Source organism: Megalops cyprinoides, chromosome 14 (assembly GCF_013368585.1).
Source record: "Megalops cyprinoides isolate fMegCyp1 chromosome 14, fMegCyp1.pri, whole genome shotgun sequence".
NCBI classification, from domain to species: Eukaryota; Metazoa; Chordata; class Actinopteri; order Elopiformes; family Megalopidae; genus Megalops; species Megalops cyprinoides.
The window spans coordinates 20,831,269-20,855,835 of record NC_050596.1 but is presented as its reverse complement, the minus strand read 5'-3'; positions in this window follow the sequence as shown (position 1 = coordinate 20,855,835).

Below are 24,567 nucleotides of genomic sequence, written 5' to 3'. Positions count from 1 at the left end.
GAGAGTAATCACCAATCAATGTCTCTAATTTCAATAGGACTGTTCCTATGGTATACCTCACTCAAAGCAAAAAAAAACAAAAAAAAAAAACAGCTGAAGTACCATTTTCAGTAGTAAAAGGGAATGTGCTGTTATCTTGTCTATGGGTTAAAAATAAAGGTGTGCAGTTCAAAAGAATTTCAATGACTGTAGCTATACTATACCTAAGCATTATGCTCATTAATATGGCCGTACCCACCATTGAGTATTTTTTCTGAGGTGTATATAATAAAAGTCGTGAGATAATTGCCTAAAAATAACTACTTTGGTGCTGCAAAGATATTGTATAATGCCAAGACAACCAACTTTCTCATCTGATCACCAGCGTCATTGCTTTACCGTGGGTTGAGTGAATGATCTTGTCCTTACTAAAAAAATCTTTACTCAACACGTTGGTTGTTTGATTATGTCAACAAACCGGACAGGCAGCTGAATCCGCCGAAGCATGATACAGGTAACTAGAGAATTTTACTAGCAGACTGCTTGTAGTTCAACGCCATTCATCCCAGACATTATCAAACCCCCAAACAATTATCAATCACATCAGCCCACTCTGTTATTCAAAAAACATTAGATGGTGTTAGAAGATAACTAATGGCAAAATTACCACTGCCCGAAAATGTTGACTTCATTCATCCGGAGCTTTGGCCTGAATGTAAACAACGGCTCCACAGATACAGGATAGCATCCATGCTAGATGAGGAAGGAGTGCAGTTGTGTACCCTCTTGTATTCACTTGAAAAGGAAGTCAAACACATTGTTCATACTTTTGTATATGAAGATGAGGAGAATGAGAATCAATACGAGGTAGTATTGGAGAAGTTGGCCAGATATTTTGTCCCTAAAAAAAAAACAGAACATAAAGGATAGGCTAGTGATAGGTGTCCTGGCCGGTAAATTTGCATATAAATATCAATTGATCCTGTGTTTACTTTCTTCACTGACACAGAGGAAAATGAAAACAGTTTCCCAAAGCTCAGATTTAGGAAGGGAAGAGATGTGGGACAAGATGAGGAGACTAAGAGAAAAAGAAAGAGAGAAGGTGATGGAGATGAGAGAGGAAGAGCAGGTACTGCCCACTGTGCCCAGGATAGGATTATGTCCCTGTGCTGTTCAACACAAACAAAAACTGTCTGACCTAATCACATTCAAACAATGTAGGCCTAATTACCATAGAAATATATGTTCTTTGGTAATTACAGTGGAACCTATAGGCTTAATTTAAGAACAACACAAACCTAGCATAAATATAGTGTCATAATATAGTATTATTGTATAAATATATTATTGTATAAAACACATTTTGCTTACATTTATATATTGTTTGAGGCACATTTCTATAATTCAAATCCAAAATGATGCAAACTCAAACACAAAGATGAAATAAAGAAGAGAACAAGAGTAGAGGACGGAGAGAGAAATGAACAGAAAGAATGTAATGGAGAGCAGAGAGAGATGAGAGGTGAGAGAGCTGATGTCAGTCAAAGAGACACATTTCTACATGAATTTGATCCTACCAAGTTTAAAAATAAACCACTAACAGATGAAGATAAGTACTGCCTTCTCAAGAATAAGTGGTTCAGACATAACCATAATTACCCTAAAACAAAGTTTGGTGAAAAGCAATTACGCTATAATATGAAGTGGGAGGAGAAATATCATTGGCTTAGATATTCAGTTTCAGAAGATTCCACCTACTGTGCTATTTGTATGCCATTTAGCAAAAAAAAAACAACAAACACAATTTTCATAAACAAAGGATTTCGAGACTGGAAAAATGCTATTGGTGAGAGGCGGGGAATCATTTCGAACCACAGTTGTAGTCCAGGGCACCTCAAACAGTGCTGGCATCAACAGCAAAAAAAAACATTGGATCACGTAGACATGCAATGCTACTCTAACATCCACTGTATCCTCTCCATCTACCTCACATTACCAGTGACCACCTGTTCATGTGAGAGGTCGTTCTCTGCATTGAGGCGGCTGAAGACCTGGCTACGATCAAGCATGGGAAATGACAGGCTATCAGGACTTGCAATGATGCGCGTACATAGAAACACAGCACTAGATCCTGAAAAGGTTCTCAGGCGCTGGGATGCCTCTGGACACAGAAAGATCACATTGGTGTTTGATAGAAAGGTAACATTTATGCTAAATAATCCTTGAAACATTTCTTATTTAAGGCCATTCATGTTTCGAATATGTGATGGTGTATTGTCAACAATCAACGTTCGTATAGACTAATTCATGTCATTTTAGTGAGTCTCCATGTAGACATATTTTAACTCTGACAAAACACTGCCCTCTCTTCAGATAATGTCCACTGCCCTCTCCATGGATAAGCAACACACACAAACACACACACACACACACACACGCACACACAAATACAAAATCATCCTGTTGCTGCCATATTTGGTTACGATTAGATTCCATTGGTGTCTGTAGTGTGAATTTCCCTTTACTTGAACAATTTAATTAAACATTGTCAACATTAATTTTCTAAAACCCTGCGTACGGTCATGCCCATTAATGATGAGCTGAAACACAAACCCAGATCATCAATTCATATGTATTTGCTGCTGTGTGAAGGGCATTATACCACTACCTACTTACTACTACAAACTACAGTCTTACTTTGACTATGGATCATCATTTCTATGGATGGCTAGATGGTCTCTCTGTCTCTTTCTCTCACTCTCTCTCGCTCTCTCTCTCACACACGCACACACACACACACACACACACACACTCTGGAATGACTGATTAATGATTGCTGATGGCTGTGCTTTATGGTAGTTATTAATGTATGGTCTGAGTTGGAATTTCCCGGGCCCATATCCATAAATATTGTTAGTGTAACTGCTGAGCCATAAAATTCAGTGCCACCTAAAACCTGCACCTACTGTAACGTATTCATAAAGAAACACTGAGTTTATTTATGACCTACAGGAGAAATTCCTTTCAAACTTGCTTCCCCTCAGACTTGCTTCCAAGTCATCCTGATTAAATAATGTAATCCTAACTTTTTGCCCTTTCATGAGCAATCTTGAGCTCTATAAGGCCTAACAAATTACTTTGTGATTGATTCTTACACTTAGCACGGGGTTTGCGTTTATTTTTTAAATTCTCCACACTTGAGTGTTATTTTTTGTGCTCCGACAATATTTATGAATGTTATCCCTGATAAATGTGGGGATGTGGGTATTCTGCACAATGGAGGGAAGTATATTTAAAATGTATTTAAAAACACTTCAGGCAGAATTTGTTCACAGAACGTGGACAGCAAGCAGTATGATTCTGACAGTCTAAAGTTATATGGGACCAGAGAGCAAAGGAATATTTCTCCAATAAAAACTCTGACGATAAACTCACAATGGATGAGCTGCTTAGGATAATGCAATGTAAAAAAACTTATCTGAATGCATTGTATAATTTATCACATTATAGCCCTTCAAAATATTTGAAGTCTTTCTTCTCCTCATGACAAAGAGAGGAAATGTAGCTCACTGAAATATCAGAAAAAAAAAAAAACATTATTTTATTGAAAAGAACATCAAAGTACTTGCTAGTAGAGAAAAAAGCGACAAAGGGCTTGTAATTGACTCGGGACATAATCGCATATTATAAAACACAAAAGAAAAACTGTGTGAATGCTCAGCGAAGAAAACCTGTTTAATACCTCCTGGTTTAATATTCAAGCCTTCTTAATGTCACGTTTTGTAACTTACTTGACATGCTCCATTGGATTCCATTCAAATGAGAACCTTTATTATCATAAAGAAAGCAGCTTGATGTCTTCTTTGGATTGCCTTTGAAAGCTATAAATCCATGTAGGATCTAAGGCGTCTGGATTCATAAAACCTCTCAATGTTGCTTCAAGGGACTTACACCTTGAAATTTACCCTCCTCCAAAAGTTGCTGCTAGGGCTGTGTGTACATAGGCACAGTGGATATTCTGTGGCAAAGAACTGGGACAAACCCTTCATGAAACTGCATGATGAAAAAAATAGAATTTTCACAATAAATCTTATACAATGGTGCCTCCTGAATAGTTCAGTGGTTAACGCAGTCGCCTTGTCCACAATCTGAGCTCTACGGCTTAGGTTTGATCTCAGCCGTGTCATGAACTGATGATGGCCGGGACCCACAGCAGCATTTGTTGGGGATAGGGGTGGGAATGTTGGCAGGGGTTGCTCATCTCATTGTTTGAGGGCATACTATTGATTCATCAGATGCCTGAGAGTAGCTCTCATGATATCAGCAGAGTAGCACCTATCCTTCAATAAACGCCCGCTCGAGTAGTGCAATGTGTGACTTAAAGTGTGGAAGGTAGCCGTTAGCTGAATGCCAGTGTACTGGAGAATTACGTTTGACTAGCCTCAGCATTCCTGCATGACTCTGTGGTGTTGTTGCAGGGAGATGAGCCCACCACAGAGTCCAATATGGTTGGCATGTCCACGATACAATAAAATTGTCTCCAGGCTAACCGTACATAAACATGCACACACAAAGGATGATGATGTCAGTAGTAAAAGTGAAGCTAACTGCATAAAATGAAGGTATAGAACCAGAGGGGTGTAACTGACATTTTCAAAATTGTTAGTTACAGCCATTTCTTTAAACTGAGAGACATATGTCAGAAACAAATAACTTACCATTACTGCTTGGTGCTTGTTATTTCATTCTAATAGACAAAACCCTACATGCTTGTGATTTTGTATAGGTGTTTAACCCTTTCATACGTGACTTATTTTATGCTATGTAGCGCGCCTTCTATGTTATATAGTTCATTATGTTTTCATTAGCATTAGTAATCTCATAGTTTTCGCTGCCACATTTGCGGTACTTTGTAATGTTAAATCAGTTTCCTGAAAGCTAACGTTAGTTATAATTTTTCCAATCTGGTGTTCTAATCACACCGGTGTGACCGTACGCACAAAAGAGCATATTACAATTGCAATTTATTCCACACAATATTGCTTAAATTAACCCTACTCATTTTTTACACGCTAAGCCTAGCAGAAGTCCCAATATTTGCATGAAACTGAATACAGGTTGTTGTTGAGGTCTTTATTGTCTTCTCATGTCATTCAGTGCAGTTAAAGATTTTAGATATGTCATTTTGCCAATAACTAGATGTCAACAAGAGGTACCATTTCATATATAAAACTTATTTTGGACCAAAACATCACTTGTTCAACCCTTGAACAAAAAATTATATGTTCAATATGTATCTATTCTAAAAATGAATTGTCTTATAATGACAGGCAACATTAAAACTAACACACGTCTGTGTTCACCACTTTGAATTTCAAAGTGGTGTTCTTTCTTCCTTTGGTGACATGATGGACTCTCAGAGATTCTCTGCCTAGTTGAATCTGTATCTTTTCAATAATTCATTACCTTAAGTTTGAAATAATTCAGTACTGGACAAAAAAATTGCAAGTTTGTTTGATTTTATAAGTGTTTGCCATCTTGTCTCAAGAAATTTAAATCTGTCAGGCTTAATGACTTTGCAACTGATTCCTATGTATTTTGGGAAATACACAGTCTGGGATATGCCATTAGTTGACATTGACCGGGAGGCTACAGTGGTTGCAATGGCTGTGATATAAGCGTGTTTTACATCAGCCAAAGTCATTGCATTGCTCATCAGCACCCTTTAGTTACACATCAGAGACCCATGAACACCCCAGATGAGGTCAGTGGAGATGCACCTATTCTCCATTTAGCGTTTGCCCTCCTGTGGTGCACTGTGGGACTTGTGAAAGTAGTGTGAAAAATAGATGTGGGCTGTATGCGAGAGTATCAGAGGATTGCATTTGTCATGCTCCAGCGTCCTCTACAAGCACAGATGAAACTGAGGTGAGATGAACTTTAGGTACAGGTTGGCGAGAGAGTCAAGGTGAAAAGGGGGACAAAAACAAACAAAACCAAACTCTCTCTCTCCCTCTCTCTATATATATATATGTATATAACAGGGTTTCTGCTAGGATTTTTTCTTGCCGGTTCGGTGTCCGGAAAGAATTTATTTTACCGGACAAATTTGAAACTTACTTACTTACTTATTACGAAACATCTGTAACCTGTTACACCTGTAGCCTGTTTAAAAAAGGGCTAGGCCTACATGGCATCAAATATAACCTATAGGCAAAGTCCTCTGCTGCCAACTTGAAATCAAACGTATCTAATGTGTCAGCTTGCAATGCGCATAAGCCTCTCCTCCTCCAGACAACTTTGCAGCGCCGTCTTAATGCGATTCTGCAGAGAGAAGCCCCTCTCTGCTGGCACGCTTGACACGGGCAGAACACAGGCAATTTTAGCCAGTGTAGTCCAGTTGGGGTACAGCTCACTGAACTCATAAATAAGCATGTTTCGCTGTCAAAACACAAATGTCCTGTTTAGGGATAGCCTTCGTTACAGCTACGTTTTGTATGAGCATTATTACCGGACATTTTGACTGGCAAGTTTTTAATTTATTGTTTTTTCTTAAATGAATTTTACCAGGTGATGTGCTATCTTGGAAGAATTATTGTAATGCAGAGCCCATGATAAGATACAGTTGTCAAAAACCCATGTTTATCTTATGTACATCTTATGTACAAGTTTTATTAGTGTTGACATGTTTTTTTTTTTCTTTTTCTTATAAGAACATCAGCTGTCAACTTTGACAATGTCACATGTATCATTTTTCACATAAAGGTTAACATATGCAAGAAATACAAAATGCAGCTCTTGGTCTGATAGCAGAAAGCTGCACTAAATGAGAAGATAAACTCTTAACATTCTTTTGCATCTTATAATATGAATTTAAAAGTAAAGAATCCTTTTGAAATGTAAATGTGCAAGATGGATGTGATATCTTAATACAAGTTTGAAAGTAGTTGAATATCATACTAAATAAGGTTATAAACTGTCAACATTCCTTTACATATTAAAATATGCTTTTGAAAGGAAAGGGTCTTTTTGATGTATGAATGTGTTAGATGGATATGATATCTTATTATGAATTTGAAAGTGTAGTACCACTTTGAAAAATAATTGCACTACATACAGTGATAAACTGTCATTTTCAGCTCAACATCAGGAAGACTTAGGAGCTGGTGTTGGACTTCAGGAAGCAGAGGACCCCTCCGAACCCAGCCAGCATCAATGGTGCAGAGGTGGACATTGTGGAGGATTACAAATACCTGGGTGTCCACATTGACAGCAAACTTGACTGGACTAAGAACACTGCTGCTTTGTACAGGAAGGGTCAGAGCTGCTTGTATTTTTTCAGGAGGCTCAGATCCTTCAATGTGTTCAGAACCATGCTGCAGATGTTTTACCACTCGGTGGTGGCCAGTGTGATCTTTTACGCCGTAGTGTGCTGGGGTAGCAGGGTGAAGGCAGCTGACGCCAGTAGACTCAACAAGCTCATCAGGAAAGCTGCATCTGTCCTAGGAGTGGAACTTGAGTCTCTGGGGGAGGCAGCGGAGAGCAGAATGCTGCAGAAAATATGCAGGATCATGGACATTGCCTCTCACCCCCTGTATGCCACACTGCACTCGTATCAGAGCACCTTCAGCCGCAGGCTGAGACCACCGAGATGCACTACGGAACGCCACAGGAAGTCAATTCTTCCTGTGGCCATCAAACTGTACAACTCCTCCCCCTTGTGCAGGAAGAACAGCTGAACCAGTGAAAAATGGACAGTACATGCTACCATAACCGTTCCCCTACCATTCACCAGTATGTCCAATATGTATATGTATACGTTCATATCAGCATCTTCCTGTGCAATATGTACATGTCCATTAACATCTACCTGGTGCAATATAAATACCTCAACAGAAACATAATACTGTGCAATATGCGAGGCAGTATTAGCAAACACTGCAATATTCATATACAGCTAATGGTTGTGCAATACCCTTGCTACTTGAATATTTCATTCTGTATTTACTGTGTCATTACACTGTGTCTTACTTATTTATATATTATTTACCCTCTATTTATTGCATTGCTTGCCTACTCTATTTTATTTTTATTTTTATTTTGTATCTTCATTGCTGCATTTTCTCTGATACTGTAAGTGAACAATTTCCGGCACAATAATTTCCTTCGGGATCAATAAAGTTTTTATCTTATCTTATCTTTTCCTGCATTTCTGTTATAGCTGACAAAGAGCAAAGATAAAAAAAAAAAAAACAGTCAGAACTTTGGACAGCAGGAATTTTGTCATCAACATTTGGTAACATTGAAAAATGAACATTCAGTGTTGATGCACTTTGGCACTTGGCTACAGTGGTCATTGCTAATCTTTTTGGCAACATTTTGTTGTTGACAATTTGGCATTTGGATATTTTTACATGTTACCCAAAAGACAGCGGGGAAATTCTTTCTGACACTATTACAATATGTGCTAAGCTAAGGGGGTGAAGGCTCAGAGGATGTTCTGTGGAGGGCGTGCGAGCTCCGGAGCGGCTTCCTCTCTGAACTTCTACCACAGCAGCCAGACATCCACAGGCCCCCATGAGGAGCAGAGAGAGGTGAGGCTGTCTGGCAGCGAGCGTTCTGCCTTCAGGCCGCTGCCCGAGCTGATACCACCAGCTCTGAAACTGTCAAACTCAGCATGCTGGGAGCCTGGCCGATGCCAGCAAGATGCCAGCTGGTCATGAATGATTTAACCGCAGGAGTCTGTGATGGAAAGGCCCGGCCATGTTCAATTAAAGCCAAACCTGGAGACAGACAGCGGTAGCTCTCCCACCCTGGAGTCTTCAGCCACCTCCTCGCCGATTTCTTCCACTGTGATTACGAAACTCACTGGAAAATCCTGGAAAACGCCATGTCATTTGTCACGCTGAAGCATAGCAAATCAATTACTTGGATGGCAGCAAGGCCCAAAAAGAGGATTCATAATAAATGATACTCATGAACCACAGCTGAAAAAGTACTATCTACATACCACCACCATGCTGATATTTCCTGTTTAAAAGCCCGGGCATACGGGACCAGCAATTCTGAATCCCCTGGACATTGGCATACACATGGTGCCAACCGCACTCTGCAGGTGATTTCCTGCCCCTTCCCCTGCTGCCAGGTTTGGGCATAGACTGAGTGCCAGCTGTGTCAGGCTATGCCAGCTATGCCAGCATGGGTCGCTGTAAATGGCAGGGAGCGCTCTGGAAGTCATGCTCAGTTTCCTCCCCACTAGACCCGATGGGACAGGTAAGGGGCAGTAACAGTAAGGGGCTATGGAGATCCTGGGGCAGAGGGTTTAGGTGGTTTGTCCCAACTGTGCTTTTTCCCTCCCACAGTTTGTGATGTCGATTCTAACTGGGTGGTAGCATTGTGCAGTGGTAAAGAGCAGGTCTTATAGCTCTAAGATGGGCAGTTCAGTTCCCTGGTGGGGCACTGCTGTTTTACTCTCAGGCACAGCACTAAACCTGAATTGTTTCAGTAAATCCAGTTTAAATGAATAACATATACCCATGTAAGGTATACAAGTCACTTTAAATAAGAGTGTCTGCAAAGCCAATGTAATATAAGGCTGGTGTTTCTCCTGTTCCCTGAGTGGATCACAGTATATGCATTTAGGATCAGAACTCATTTTTGTCACCTGCAGATGAGCTGAACGCTACACAAGTAGGTCTGTTTTGATGAGATGGACAATTGTATAACTGCATAATGTGATAACCAATACATAATATATTTGAACCACAGAAAAAATATCAATAGAATATATATTTGCATAGACATATGTACACTGCGAGGGTCTGGGACATTCAACATATTCCCATGGTGGAGAATTGTGGTTCTGGAGTCTGCTGATATCTTTTCACTTTGGGAACAAATGGTCAATGAGTTTGGGTCGAGTGACATCGTTGTGCTCCAACCTTGGCAATATCCATGGGATTCTGTTTGTCATAAGCTATACGCTTAAAAAAACCTGACTGAAAACATATTGACTGAAATGTGTTGTTATTGAGATGTTCACATTCAGTAACGTTAGGAGAGTTGTATGGGATACAGCATTCAGGTGCAGTAATATTTGCAGAGCTGTATTGGAGGCTTTAGCGCTCAGATGCAGTAATATTACCTGAGGCTATGTTGTATTGTGTTTGACTGTGTTGGGTTTGAGGCTTATGGAGGTGTCTCATTCCTCACCTGTAGACATTTCAGATTTCTGCAAGGCTGGTCTGTGATAGGTGAGATGCATCCACCCTTCTCTGATTTGCAGGACAAGTTCGGGTGCTGGTCCAGCTGGGTGGATAGTGGCAGTCCATCTCAGTCTCAGTGGATATCAAAGTATACAGAAAGATGTTTGTTCAGTTTTTGGAAATGGTCTTTAAATATGACACTTTGACGTCTATGATGAAAAGCACAGCATTAGCTGGATTCCTGAGAGGCACTACTACATTTTCAGGTTTGCGGTGTCAGATTTGACATTTTTCTTATTTTAGAGACCAGGCTTAAAAGACAGAATTTTGATGGGATTTGATGAACACTTGTGTTTCTCTTTTGCGCAGTCCTTTCGTAGGCTCCATCGTTACCAGGGCGATAGCAAAAAGTGGCAGAGAGTGTTTCTAGGTACTTGATAAGTTCCGTTGTTTGGCTTATAATGGGCTGGCGTTAGAACTGAGGGAGGGTATGCTGATCTTGGACCAGCACTCAGAAGCACTTTCTACCTGGAAATGCAGGCATAATAGTCATCATAATTTGGTGTGGGCATTTCATCTTCCATTGATCAGAGCTATATTGGCCTCTCTGAGTGATTGCAGGCTGTTTGATTACAGGGTCTGCTGATCACTCATATGTATACAGCTCTGGGGTTTAATAATGAGAGAGTGAGCGTTTGCTCAATAAATCCTTTAAATGACATGGCTGTGCTCTTTTGAGTGTAGTTGAATGCATGCTGGCCAAAGACGATTCATGAGCGGCCTATTGAGTCCTGAATTTTCTGTGTGTTTTTTATATTTTCATCCCCTTTGGAAAATTTAATATGCTACATGTACACTGCGACAATCACTACACTTGTGACAATCTCAACTGTAAAAATTCGCTATAACATTATTAACAAACAAAATTTCATTATTTTGAACCTGTAGCCCAATCAGATTTCTTCATCTGATGCCCTTAAACCAATATACAGCTGTATCCAGTTTTCTTCTCTCCAGATTGAAATACTTGTACTTATTAATAATGAATCTTCATTTTAGCTCTTTAAAGGGTTTAATCACTTCAGAATTGACATCAGTCACATGTTTACATATGCAAGGTGTTCAGTTTTATACTAAAACACCTGGCATGACTTAATGATTCATTTCAAAATGGAACGTATGAGGGAAAAAAAAAAAAAAGTAAAAATGTGTGTGTGTGTGTGTGTGTGTGTGTGTGTGTGTGTGAGTGTGAAAGAGAGAGAGAGAGACAACGAGAGAGAGAGGGACAGAAAGAGAGGGACTGCAACTGGTGAAAATAGATATTTTTAATAACTTGAGTAACCTTCCCTCAAACGTAACACTACATTATTATAACAGCCCCTAGAGGGTGACATTTCTCCAAAAACTGGCTCACTAAAAGAGTTAGGATGCAAAAGATATCTGTGCATCGCGAAAGATGTCTGTGAGTCCAAAAAAAAAGTTATGTGGGTAGGTAAAAAAGAGTTTAATATACTTCAGCAGTTCCTACCCTTTTTACCTGATCATGTCTTACTTTGGGACAATTTAAAATGTTTAAATTATAACAAAGAGGTGCAATAAATAATTCTGATTTTAAGAAAGAGCTTCATGTTAAAAAAGTGTGAAATCTTATGAACTTTTATCATTGAGCCAGAATTGAGTTGAGTCCAGTCTGAAATAGTATAGGGTGTGCAGCCAGTACAATACTACAGAGAATGTTTTTGTTTTCTGTTCCATACAATGACACAAGTGATTGTAAGACAGGCAATCAGGTGAAGGATTTGACCTTTGAAGGATGCAGTGCTCCTTTTTGCATTCCCAAATGTCCAAAATTAGCCTGTGCCATTTGATTCGCTGTGGGATTCCTTCGCTGGCAATGAATATACTCAGAATTAGCAGGGTATGAGAGAACATCAGTCTCTCACTCAGTGGGTTCCCCATTCCCCAAGTCCCCTCTGTTCACTTGTCTGCATACCAGATATTCCTGTTCCCAGCACGGAGGAGACGGATGTCACAGCGGAGTGGGACACTTCGCTGCTGCCTGCTAATTGGACACTGAAGGACTTCCTGAGAGGCCATCGTTATGCCAATGCACACTCCGTCTGTGTGAGAAAAGTGATGGCAGCAGCGCTGATATTCTCCCAAGGCTGCAAGAGGCGAGAAACAAAATCTTACAGCAATTAAGAGAAAAAGAACATTACGAACCAGTGTTATCTTTAAACGCTGCAGTTCATGAGGGGTTTTAAGTTTAGTCGGTGAGATTTGGCCTCCAGAGCTTGGCCTTATGTGTGCGGAGTCAGAGAAGTGTGAATCCACTCAATTGCTATGATGTTGCTGATGGATGCGTGCGTTGTAAATGTGTCTCTGACGGAAAATCAGTGAGATGATTCATGCACTTGCTGGTGAAACAGTAAGCCTTAATGTTTCTCGGGGTGATATGACCCCATACTTGCTTCAGAGCTACAGACAGAGCTGACATTGTTATTAGATAAAATACCCTAAATAGCACATATGTCCCATTTCTAGTATACTGCAAAGTGCATTAAGTAGTAAAATTTCTCTTAGCTTGAATCTCTAAAAAACACTGCCATTAGATAAAATCACCACAATCACTTTCTTTCTCTCAACCACTCCTCTTTGACTCATTGGTTAATGCACCTTCTATTCTAAGGTATGTACCACAATTAAGGTCTTTGTGTGCCACATTTAATCTCTGTGCCAAGTCTGAGAAGCACTAGTTCTGCAGCATCCGGACCCCCCCCCCCCCACTCATAATTCCTGTGTGTTCCATTTTGACTGTTTAGCAGCACAGGAAGCACTTAAAAACTGCATTATCATTAAACATGTTTGCTATATGCTTTTGTAGAGTATATAGCAGGAGACAGTTCTGTGATATATCTAAACAATCTTCACCAGATGTGGACGACACCCTATCCCCATTCATTATTTGCGTTCATAGTTTATAATCAGTGTAGATAAAACATTCAGCTGACATTTAATTCAACTAATAAAACATTTCTATTGCAAGTGATGAGACAGCCACACTAATGTAATCTCACTCAGGCCCTGCTCACTGTGTGCCTGCTGCTCCTCGCTAGTGTGTGTTGCTCCTTTGATCGCTCCAGTAAGGCGCCCGAAGGGGAAGTCCTACCACGCTGTAGATCTGGGGTTTGCGTCTTTTGGCCAGATCGATGATGTCGATACCATTGGAGTAGAGGTTTTCATGCAGCCATGTACATTCTTCATGTGGAAGGTCCCTGGTTTGCTGGGCAGTGGAATGCCCCTGAAGCAGACCTTTCTGAGTGGAATAAAGGATGAGAGATGCAAACAAAGAGTAGTCACAATTTATATTCATTTTGCATTGACCCATGTTAATATGCTGTGGTAAGTAACTGCAAAATGGTGCTCTGAGAGTGCTGTGTAGGTTCACCCTGCTTTTTCAGTTGTTTCAATAAATAAATAAAGGATTATTTGCAGTTGGGTTGGTTGAGTAAGATTAATAGGTAGGGGTTCAGGATCAGGGCAAGGAAAAAGTGTATTGAGATATTGTGTGAGATTACATGACTGTTGTTATACACGCATTTCTTCAGTAATTACAAGTTGTTATTGTGGGATTAGGGTCAACATAACATTACGTTTATGTGATAACGTAACAAGCGTTTCCAAAAAAATTAAACATCACAGCCTCAGGGAACATGTATCAGTCAACATCTCTGTCTCATTCTGAAACAAAATTCAACTGAAGGGGTTGTCATTGCACGACTCCTGAGTGACTTTTTAACAACAAGAAAAACACTGTTGTACAAAACTAGAAATGAACCTATGGATTGAAATCACTTCTTAAACTGGGGGGTGAAGACAATTCTGATCTTTCCGGTCTGCTTTCCCTGCACAAAGCCAGAGGAGGCTTAGGTGAAATATGGGAATAGGAGAAATAATGTGTATTAGTCATGCAGAGTCTCATCTTGCATTAAAGAACAATTCGGTTGAATAATCCCTGAAGAAAAGCATTCGCGATGAAACGCTTCATTGTACGCATTGTATGGACAATGCTAGATTGACAATGTCCTTTGTACCTGTGGAATCTGCCTGAGAACAGATATTGACTGCATTGTTATTAATATAATGGTGTCACCTTAACCATGTCTCAAGGTTGGCATATTTCTAAATTTGCCTTTTTGTACCAACAAATTTAACTAGCTGCAAAGAGAGTCTAACACTGCCGGCTGATGGTGGCTTGCCAGAAAATGGTCATCGGTCACGTTCAATGCATGGGTTTGACATTTGAATTTAGTTCTTAACATAATGGCGAACACTGAAGTTTAATGAAGGCGGGTCATCCTCTGTCTATACCTGATGGCTACTGGGTAATTAGTGTGGATTCTTATCGCTCCATATCTATTTTTTGAAGTGCTGTATGGTTTGTTTTATTGTTGACTGAGGCAGTTTTTTAGAAAAAACAACAAAAACAAAAAAAACCCATAATATTTCTTACGTAACATGGGATGACACAGCACCAAGTTGTTATACATGGGATTATAAAAACTCTGTGTTAATTCACCCAGAGTTAACACAGGGCTCATAGTATGAAAGCATAAAGGGGCTCTGTGTAATGAAAGTGGTCACTAAAGGATAATTATAAACCTAATTCAACAGATGATTCATTTAGTGCTGCTTATGAGAGGTGCGCTGACACTTGGATTGATTAATTCAACATTACCCTGGCAAGGCTCCAGAGAAGCTCCGTGGTTAAGGCATTGCTTTTGAGTGCAACCTGAGCTCCACGGCCAGGTTTTGACCCCAGTCATGTCACCAGCTGTTGATGACTAGGAGCCCACAGTTGAATCACATTGGCTACATTCCTCTGGGGACGGGGGTTCACATGTCAGCAGGGGTTGCTTGTCTTGCTGCTCTCAGGCACCATGTGACTTGTCAAGTGTCTGCAGGTTTCTCAGATGAAGTCACTGAAGCTGCTACCATCTTCAAGTAGCTCACTGCGGTGCATTGTGTGAAGAATAGTCACAGTTGGTGTGTGGGTGTATTGGAGGATTGCACTCACTGTGCCCCACACCCGTCTGTATGAGTACAGTGGATGTTGTGGTGAGAGATCACAGTATCCGTTTGGCATGGTTGCAAAGTAAGGGTGTAAAAGCATAAAAAAAAACAGCTGGTCCATTGTTGCTTTAATTGATTTGTGATCAGAGAGACAAGCTCCTCAAAGCCATGTTATGTGTTGCCCACCAAGAAAATAGGTGCCAGCCATATATGAAATATGAAATGCTGTTAATTCAAGTTGCTCAATAGTATCATATTTGTCCTTAGACTGGCTGTGTTCCTTCTTATACAAAGAATCTGTGTGAGTGAAAAAATGTGTTCTACATTGCTACAGCCTTTTTATAATCACAATTTGTGTTTTTGTTAATTTCAATGACAAAGGGAAGAGGCTCAGCTAAATTTTAGACTTAGAGATTTGAACTTTTAACAATGGAATCATTTATCCGTCCTTGCTTTATATAATAAGGTGAATATGTACTGTACCATTTTGAGTGAGAACTTTGTCCCTGTCAGTTTTAAGCTGATCCTAGCACAAGGTAGAACAGTAGCTGGATGCTGTGTCATAACCTGGGTCTCCTTCTGTGTGAAAAACACACAGATGGATGATGTAGAACAGAAGATTGTATGGAATCAGACTGAATTATGCAAAGTATTACGCCTACATCTTACTGCAAGGGCTGATAAGGGAAATTTTCCCCGTGTCTCAAATTGGAGGTTAAAATAACAGCAAATGCTGTTCAAGAGGCCGTTTCACTGCCATGCTCCGGAAATAAGTTCATAAAATCATTTGCATTTTGCAATCTTATCACCAGGGGAATGATTGCAAATGAACAGATAAAATGACAAAGGCTATATATTTGATGTTCAGACAGTGTGTAGAATTTTGAAGTAAAGACAAAGAAAAATAAAAGAATCTGGCTGGACAGATGTTTTTGTCTGCATATTTTTATCTGAATTCTAAATTATATTTCATTATAATAGCTATGGAGAGCCATAGGATCTGCTTCTTTGAGAAGCTCTTAATATGCACTGAAGTTGAATACTGCAAACACAGTACTGATAATGCAGTTGAACTTGAGACAAGTTGCAAGCTACACTCTGCAAACACGTGAAATAGCAGTAGCAATGGCACTGTTCCACTTCCAACAAGCAACTTCTAGCGTTATGTCACATTATTCTGGTGCCAGTGCAGTAATTCTCTCCTTCTTGTAAAGTAACCTGGGGGGGCAGGGGGGGAATTAAAATGTGTTATGTCATGTTTTTGTCAGGGTTGGCAGGGAAAGGGCCCAGGTGCAAACAAAACAGGCAGTTCTTCTAGATCCTTTAATTACAGGTCCAAACACACAGGCTAAAGTCGTAGTGAAAAAAAACTGTCCAAATCAGTAACCAAAAAATCCACAGGAAAAAACGGTATCAAAAACGGCAGGCAAAAAGAGTGAGGTCAGGACCAGGCAGAGTCAAAAAACCAAACAGATCTGAACTATCAAATGGCGAGCATGACACAGGAACAAAGCTGAGAAATCGGGCAAAGAACAAAGGAAACAGCAGGGTATATATACATGTGCTGGTGATGGGAGAACAGGGAACAGGTGTGCAGGATGGGCTTCAGGTGGTGGGCGTGGCAGCAGGGCAGATAGGCGGGACAGGAGGTGGGGCGATGGCTGAAAACAAAACAAAAGCACATGCACTGAAAAAAAAAAAACAAAAAGAAACAAGCAGCTCAGGCTGGAGTGCTGACAGTTTTATTAAAAAATGAAATCATCCTGAGCATTTTTTTAAAATTTCTGTATTTCATATGGTGCAGTGTGATTAGCTAGCTAGATACCTAGTCCATGACACTGACTAAGTGGTCAATAAGTTTCACTTTCCAATGGCCCACTTTCCTTGTGCAAACTGTACCATGACTTTCTGGTCATGTCATATTGTCATTTAAAAAATGTTAATTTGCAGTCACAAATCACCCTGTTGTGATCCTCAATATAGCCTGAATATAGCTTGGCTCATGGTACAACCACTTTTCTGGCAATATTGACAGAGACAGACAATTCAGAGAAGTTACAGAGTATCGCAGTGTGTCATCTCTCTCACAGTGCTTTGCCTTTGCTGTACAGAGTTTTTGGCTGTCTAATGTGTCTTAAGTTGAAAACTCAATAACTCATCCATTGTATTATTTTTTTATTGGGATTAAATGGAATAATTACACTGTTTATAATTATGGATGGTGTATGATCGGTCAATGTCAGCACAGAAGGCTATTGTTAGTTTGGAGATGAGGGGATAAGGAGCAGGAGGCCTAAAAGTATAGAATAGCTCCAGGGCCTGTGGTGGTGCTAATGTGAGCCTGATTATAGTTGTTAAAATATCTTATGGTATTTTAATCATGTCACATCTGAAAGGGCGAGCGAAATGTCAATCCAGTCATTTATTTCACACTAACATTAGCACCAGTTGAAACGATAGGCTACAATAGATACATTTCATTGGCTTAGCAACACTGATGTTCAGTAAGACCAATGTATATGCTACAAATGAAAATGGCTAATGGCTAATGGCTGCTGGATGGGGTAGAGTGACACACAAAGGTGACACAACTGCCTTGGAACAGTTGGAAAGTACATCAGATCTCTGGACGTGATAACTAGCGAGTGGTCAAAACTACAAACAAACTGGTTTAAATAATGGACCAAAAATGCTAGAGAGACCCTATCTCAAATGGCAGATGAGTTATCGCTTGCAATTGATCATGCACTGTATTCATCACCATATATCTGTATCATCTAAATAGAGCTTACAGTGTCCTGAAACAAAATATCAGTTTGGTCTTTTACCAAAATAACACACTTCAGACCACATTGACAGCTTATACCCTCCAATGCAATAAAATCAAAATTGACAAAGGTGGAATTTTTGCAGACCTTGCAGATTTAAAACAGGAATGTGATTCAGTTTCAGGCCCTGAGAAGAGTTAGGAAATACAAGTTTAGCCAAAATACAGGCACAGTGATGACAGTCTTGAGATATGCATGTGAAAAGATAGTTTCAATAAAACTTAAGATCTTTGAGACACTGAAACAGTGTTGCATCCCCTGTTATCCTCCTCAAAACATCAAAAAAAATTATGAAAACTATTTTCCCACAATTTACCTTGGTAACATAAAAAAAAAAAAAAAAAAATCACATCCTATTGGGGAGAAGCTGAACAAATTTGGCAAGTAATGTGTATCCTTCAGGCATACATTGGGGAACAAACAGAATCTATAGTGTATACATAATTGTTCTTTATATACATAATTGTTCATAATTAGCTAGCTTGGCCAACAAAACTCATCTATTGTCATTCCAATAAAGCTTCATCTGATTTGAGATAAAGAGGGAGATTTATAGTATGGCAGGATATGAGGGTGAATGAAAGTAAATGATGGCGAGAATGAAGAGACGGAGAGAAGAAACAAGACGTTAGAGGATTTTCATAGGGAAGAGCCATTCCTGATAGAAGTATGAGTCATTGATCAAAATTCAGATCAGTGTTCTGCAGTTGTGACAGGAAAACAAGGCAGAAAGAGAAATTTTCAAGTACTCCAGTTTTGATTAATAGAAGATGACCAAAGCAACGATTTCTTCAGTTGCAGAGTGGATTCCTTTGTGGTAAGATCTTTTGTAGCTTCTGAGAACAAATCTATTGTATCCGGACTGAGCTCATAAACAGAAACTATAGCTTAAATATGTGCTGCCACCTACTTAATACTGAGGAGCAGACACAACTTGGGAAACGATTCAATGAAACATTGATTTCATATTTATTATTTAAGACATTTCATTGCAACTATCTCTTCAGTTTCTATTATTTTTGCTTTTAAGACAATGCATTTCCAAAGCCCAACAGACTCGGCATATTTAAAAGTGAACATTTTCATTCATTATTTCCAAAAACATTGTTCATCAAAGTCTTTCAATTGTCATTCTGGAACAAGGACAAGTGCATGGATAAAGAGCTATTTTCCACAGATGCCCCCTCTCACAATTCAAGTGGGAGATGCTTAAACTATTTAAACAACATAAACTGTACATGCTTTTAGCAAGCCACAATCAGTCCGGGGACAATTAAAATGTATTAAATGTTAGTTTCAACCGGAATAAAAAGTCCTTTGCCCTGCTTCCTCCTACTCATTTCTCATTTTCCTCAGAGCACAGCATTGCATGGCCCTTTTTGGCAGGAGGTCCACATCTGAATTGAGACACATGAGGCTGGGCTGAGAATGAGACCATGGAGAGAGAAGAGGAGGAGGCTTCTTTATGATCGATGACCCACTTCCACCGTAACGGATTGTGGTCTGCTGACGAGCCAAATCACTAATGATATGTGTTACAGATTTATGGAGTGATGGATTGTGGGACAGAGGCCTGGCCTCTCTTCACTGCATCCCTTGTGGATGGGGTTGCGCCAGTGGGTAGAGGGGGGGATGGGCGGGGCCCCTGCCTTGCCATTAATTCTACTTCCTCCCACAGTCTAAGTTACAGGTCCCAAAGGCACAGATGGAATGTTCTGGGTAAAAACATATGCTTATTACAATAAAAGAGTTTTCTCAGAGGTAATAAAGCTGACACAGTACAGCCTGTAATCATTTAGGCTGCTATCATAAGTTCTGCCATTGATTTTAGTAGAAACAGTTTAAGTAGAACCGGGTGCTTGGTGTATTTTACTGAGATGCAAGCAAAGCGTTTACGGAACCACAGAAGACCATGTATCTCTTGGGGATTCAATCACTGTGCTATAAACTGCCATTACACTTTATAATGAGGAGTGTATCCAAATAATATAAATAAATACATCAATAAATATATAAGCTTATAGAACACAATATAACACCCCTGTGTAAATATTCCGTTCTTGTGGCTGAGGTAGTAAGCTCAAGGACTGTAACACACAAATCAAAATTTTTAACACAAATTTTTAAAACAAAATAAATCATGAACATATCTTCAAATGCAGGGGGGATTTGTGTATACCAGAATGGCAAAGAACAAAGAGCAGAAGCATGAAAATGACAATACCTAGCTTTCCTTTGCTCTCCAGACATGCACACATCAAGAGGAAATATGCATTAAATAAACAAAATGACACATAAAGACGCTGAACATTCTCTAAGGACTTACATGCAGTGTTGGATAGCAATGAGCACAGCAGTTATCTGGAAGGCTCCCATGAGGAAGTCATGAAGGTAAGGATTTGTCAGAGAGACTGTTAAATTCAACCAGACTGTAGCTGGTTATTTTAGTTGTTCTCACTTTTGTAGTTCTAATCCTTATTTGCTTTTTTTTCTAATCAGTATTTTATGAACATCTCCTGCATAAGTTGTATGCCTCAAACAGTTTCACATTAGAGAATGTGTGTGCATGTCTACACGGGGGGAGAAAGGAAGGCAGTCTGTCTTGGTCCTATTGATTTGGCTACCCAGATCTATTTGTGTGTGTTTAAGAGGACTGGGTGGCAGGAAAATGCACATGACATGCAGTGACAATCAATTGACGCTAGAGACCACACAGCCAAGTCTGTAATCACTGGTGCAGTTGTTCACCCTCACCTGTGGGTGGCGGTAGGTCATCTCAAAAGGAAGTTCTCTGCTAAGCTTTCCACAGTGATGTAACTGAAGTGAGAAACTGTCTCTAGATACCATAAAATCACAGATGAATGTACAGAGAGGACAAGAAGCCTGATTACTCTACATTACAGTGTTTATTTTCTTAGCAGATGTACTCATATAGGACAACTTACATGGATCACTGTATCCATTTATCCTGCTGGATATCGACTGATTTTTCCTGGATGTTTTACTCTTGCTGTGTGACATCTTGTTAGAGGCAGCGTACGGTATCCCTGAAGACTGGCCTATTTCAAATGGCGCTGAGAGAGCGCCTTGTACCACAACTCACTTTCACCATTGGAAAAGGGTGCAACAGTACATCCTCCAAGTAATCTTACACATATAAACATATGCCTTTGGACCAGTGGTGTCGTTAGGTCTGATCATTCGGGGCTATAGCCCCAAATATTTTAAGCCAAGCCCCGAACATTTGACTTGCAGTGTCCGAAGGTGTTATAATATTTATTTAATATAAAGGTAGATATAACCTCCCCAACCTACCAATGCCGATCTCCCTTCCAAAAAAAAAAAGCCCCAGGCAAACTTGACTTAGCCCCTGATTTTTTCAATAGCTAGAAACGCCCCTGCTTAGTACCATGTCTGTGGGTCTCCTCCTTCATCCCATTAGATTACAGAGCCCAAGTTAGTTACCAGTCATGTAAACAGGCCTTTGCCCACAGAGACTTTGTTATTTCCATTCCTATAAGGAGCCCTGAATGAGACGCACTCCTTCCATTCATTAAGGATCTCAACTCGTTCTCCCTACTGATGTGATCCCTGTTATTAGTTTCATCAGCTGGATCTGTGCGTCTCATTTCTAAGGAGACAGTTTGTCTTGCTTAGTAGTGCCACAAGTTAACAAGCTCTCAAAATACACACAGACACTTGTGTCTGATGTCTAAGAGAAAATTAAATACACTACACAAGGAACAACAACGATGTCTCAAAGCATACTTCCCAGAAGTGACAGTCCAGAATTTAATATTATCTAACAATTTAGTTGTTTTAGCTTTTATTGAAAGTGGTTTCACAGCAGATTAGGATGTGTAGAGCTGTTACTTCAGTGGTGGGTAGTAGTATATCAAGGCTTCAAAAAACTCTGAAAATATTGAATTTTCTGAACATATTGAAAGTCTGTTGACATTGACAAAGACAGAACTCCCACTGAGGTGCTACTACTAACACATCTCCTGCTGCTACGGTGATAGGACAGGAGCGTAAAGTAATACAACAGGTTGATAGCCAAAATGGTTGAAGGTTTGAATGTTAGTTTAGACTAGAATTGGTCCATCCACGGGCAATGTACTTCTATTAGGGCATACCTCAAACAAATAAATAATGTCAATTCAATAGTTCATCCATCATTAAAGTATAACAGCATGCACACATTGCATTAACATAAGTAAAGCACAAATGATAAAGTCCTCAGTCTGCTTTTTGTAATATATCATATACTTATGAAATTTATACACAAAGATTGCTTTGACTACTTGGTTCAGAGCAGGAATTTCATGAGCTCATATTGCACCTGGTAATTTCCACACTTGAGACCCACAACCCGTGGGCTTCATCGATGTTGGCCACTCCCTCGGCCTTTGACTCAGCTAATGGGATCATTAGTGGCTCGTTTTAACCTCCTCTAGCTCATCTCCCCCTCCCCCACCACTTGCGCACAGAGCTCGTCAAGGGAGGAGTCCAGGTGGCAAGAATAGAGCATACCTCAGCGCCGCAGCGACCGCATTTGACAGGGAAGCTAAGATATTTCCTTCCCATGAGACATGGCGGTGTTCCGTTTTTCTCTATCTTTAATAAACCGTGATCTGACAGACAATTTATACCTAACATCACAACTTTTCTCCAGGTATTTACCTTTGCCATTCAGGAGGAGAGCACAGACATAACAAAAATAAACCATAAGGAAATAACAGGATGATAAAAAAAACACAACACGCAGCACTTGTGTTTTTTTTTTTTATTATTATTTTTAAGTGCTATTAACACTTTTAGAGATGTCTGTTTTGCTATGGAGAATTGGATATTATTGCAGTGTATGAATAAGTATTACCATGCCATGTTTTGTATGAAAGTGGCACATCTGCTATGTTTAATTTCATCCTCACAGTGTAATAAATATTTTACTAGGTACATGTTTTATTTCCAACAGGGACTGACAACATAAAAAACAGACACACAAATAAATAATCATATTAATAAATACAAAAAAAAAAAAATCTAATAAAGAGTAATGACAATCCAAAAGGTAACCCTGGGGACAGCCAAACCAATGCAGATCATTATAACCAATGAGCCCAGGGAGGTTCGTTTCTGCAAAACTAACATCCTCTTCTACATTGGTGCTGAATATGTGGAGCAAGAGATAATCCACAGCCTGGGGGTTCATGTGTTTTTACAACTCTCCCTGCAGTGAAATTGAGTCTCTGGAAGGAGTAATATGTGTTGAGTGGTCTGATTAGGACAACAGAGATCCACATACAAATTCCCCACATCATCTTCAGCTAGACAATCTTCACATTCATCTTTTGCACTGGCCGTAGGAGAAACCCAGAGATGCAGAGAGAAAATGATCAGATTTGACCCATGTCTGTGGTCAATGAGACAGTGAAACTCATACCTGCATGTAGAGGCAGATCTTTTCAGGTAAAGGTCAGACATGGTGTCACCATACACCATGCCGCCCCTCTACAGTGTGATGCATAACTGAGACACAGTCTAGAGGGAAAGACATGACAGGAGTGTATGTACAGGATACTCTAGTGTCCAAGTATGATGGTAAAATGATGATAAAATGGTTGACCTTTTTTATTATAAATTTTATGTCAACATTTAGATTATTGAATATCTTGACACAAGCATATTGAAATTCCCGCTGAAATCCTATTTATGAACATAAGTTTTATTTTATGCTTTTTACTATTCATGCAACCATAATTTGGAACTGCCAACTATATACTAGGCTCGGCTCTGATGACAACAACCTCTGTTCTCATGCAGGAGCGCTAAGGTGAGCCCAATGCAACCCTCCAATACACTCCAGTACACTCGCAGCGCACTACGGTGGAGTGACTTAGAGGCAATGCTCTGCTAATATCATCCAAAAAACTCACGGCCACTCAACAAACTGCAAAAGAAAAGCTACAAGATGAACTAGGTATTGACATAAATTAGCAGTTGCCATAATTAAGTTAGCAGGTAACCACCCACTGGATAATAGTGAAAGTTTTTTTTTTCATATTTAAAGGCACATTTAAAGCAGTATTTGTCAGATTATAGGATGTTGCTCATTTGTTGTAATTAAGCACTAGTAATCTATTAAAAAGGTAACTGTTGACCACTGGAGGAACCCTTTAATTCTTCCGTAGCAGAGGCACTGTTGTAATTCACCTGCACTGTAACTAAAGGTTCAGTAAAGGGAATGAAGGCAAATATCACTGTAAAGGACTGGCATCATCAACCATGCCTCTACAAAGACTATTTAAGTTAACTACAGTATCTAGGTACACAAAGCAAAGATAACAAAACAAGGACATCCCATACACTCTGCTGAAATGACTGAGATGTGATAGTATTTTTGTAGATACACGTCCTTGAGAAGTGAGAAGAGGCAGGTAAATTTGTTTAATAGAAGGATTTGTATTCTTTGTTTATGG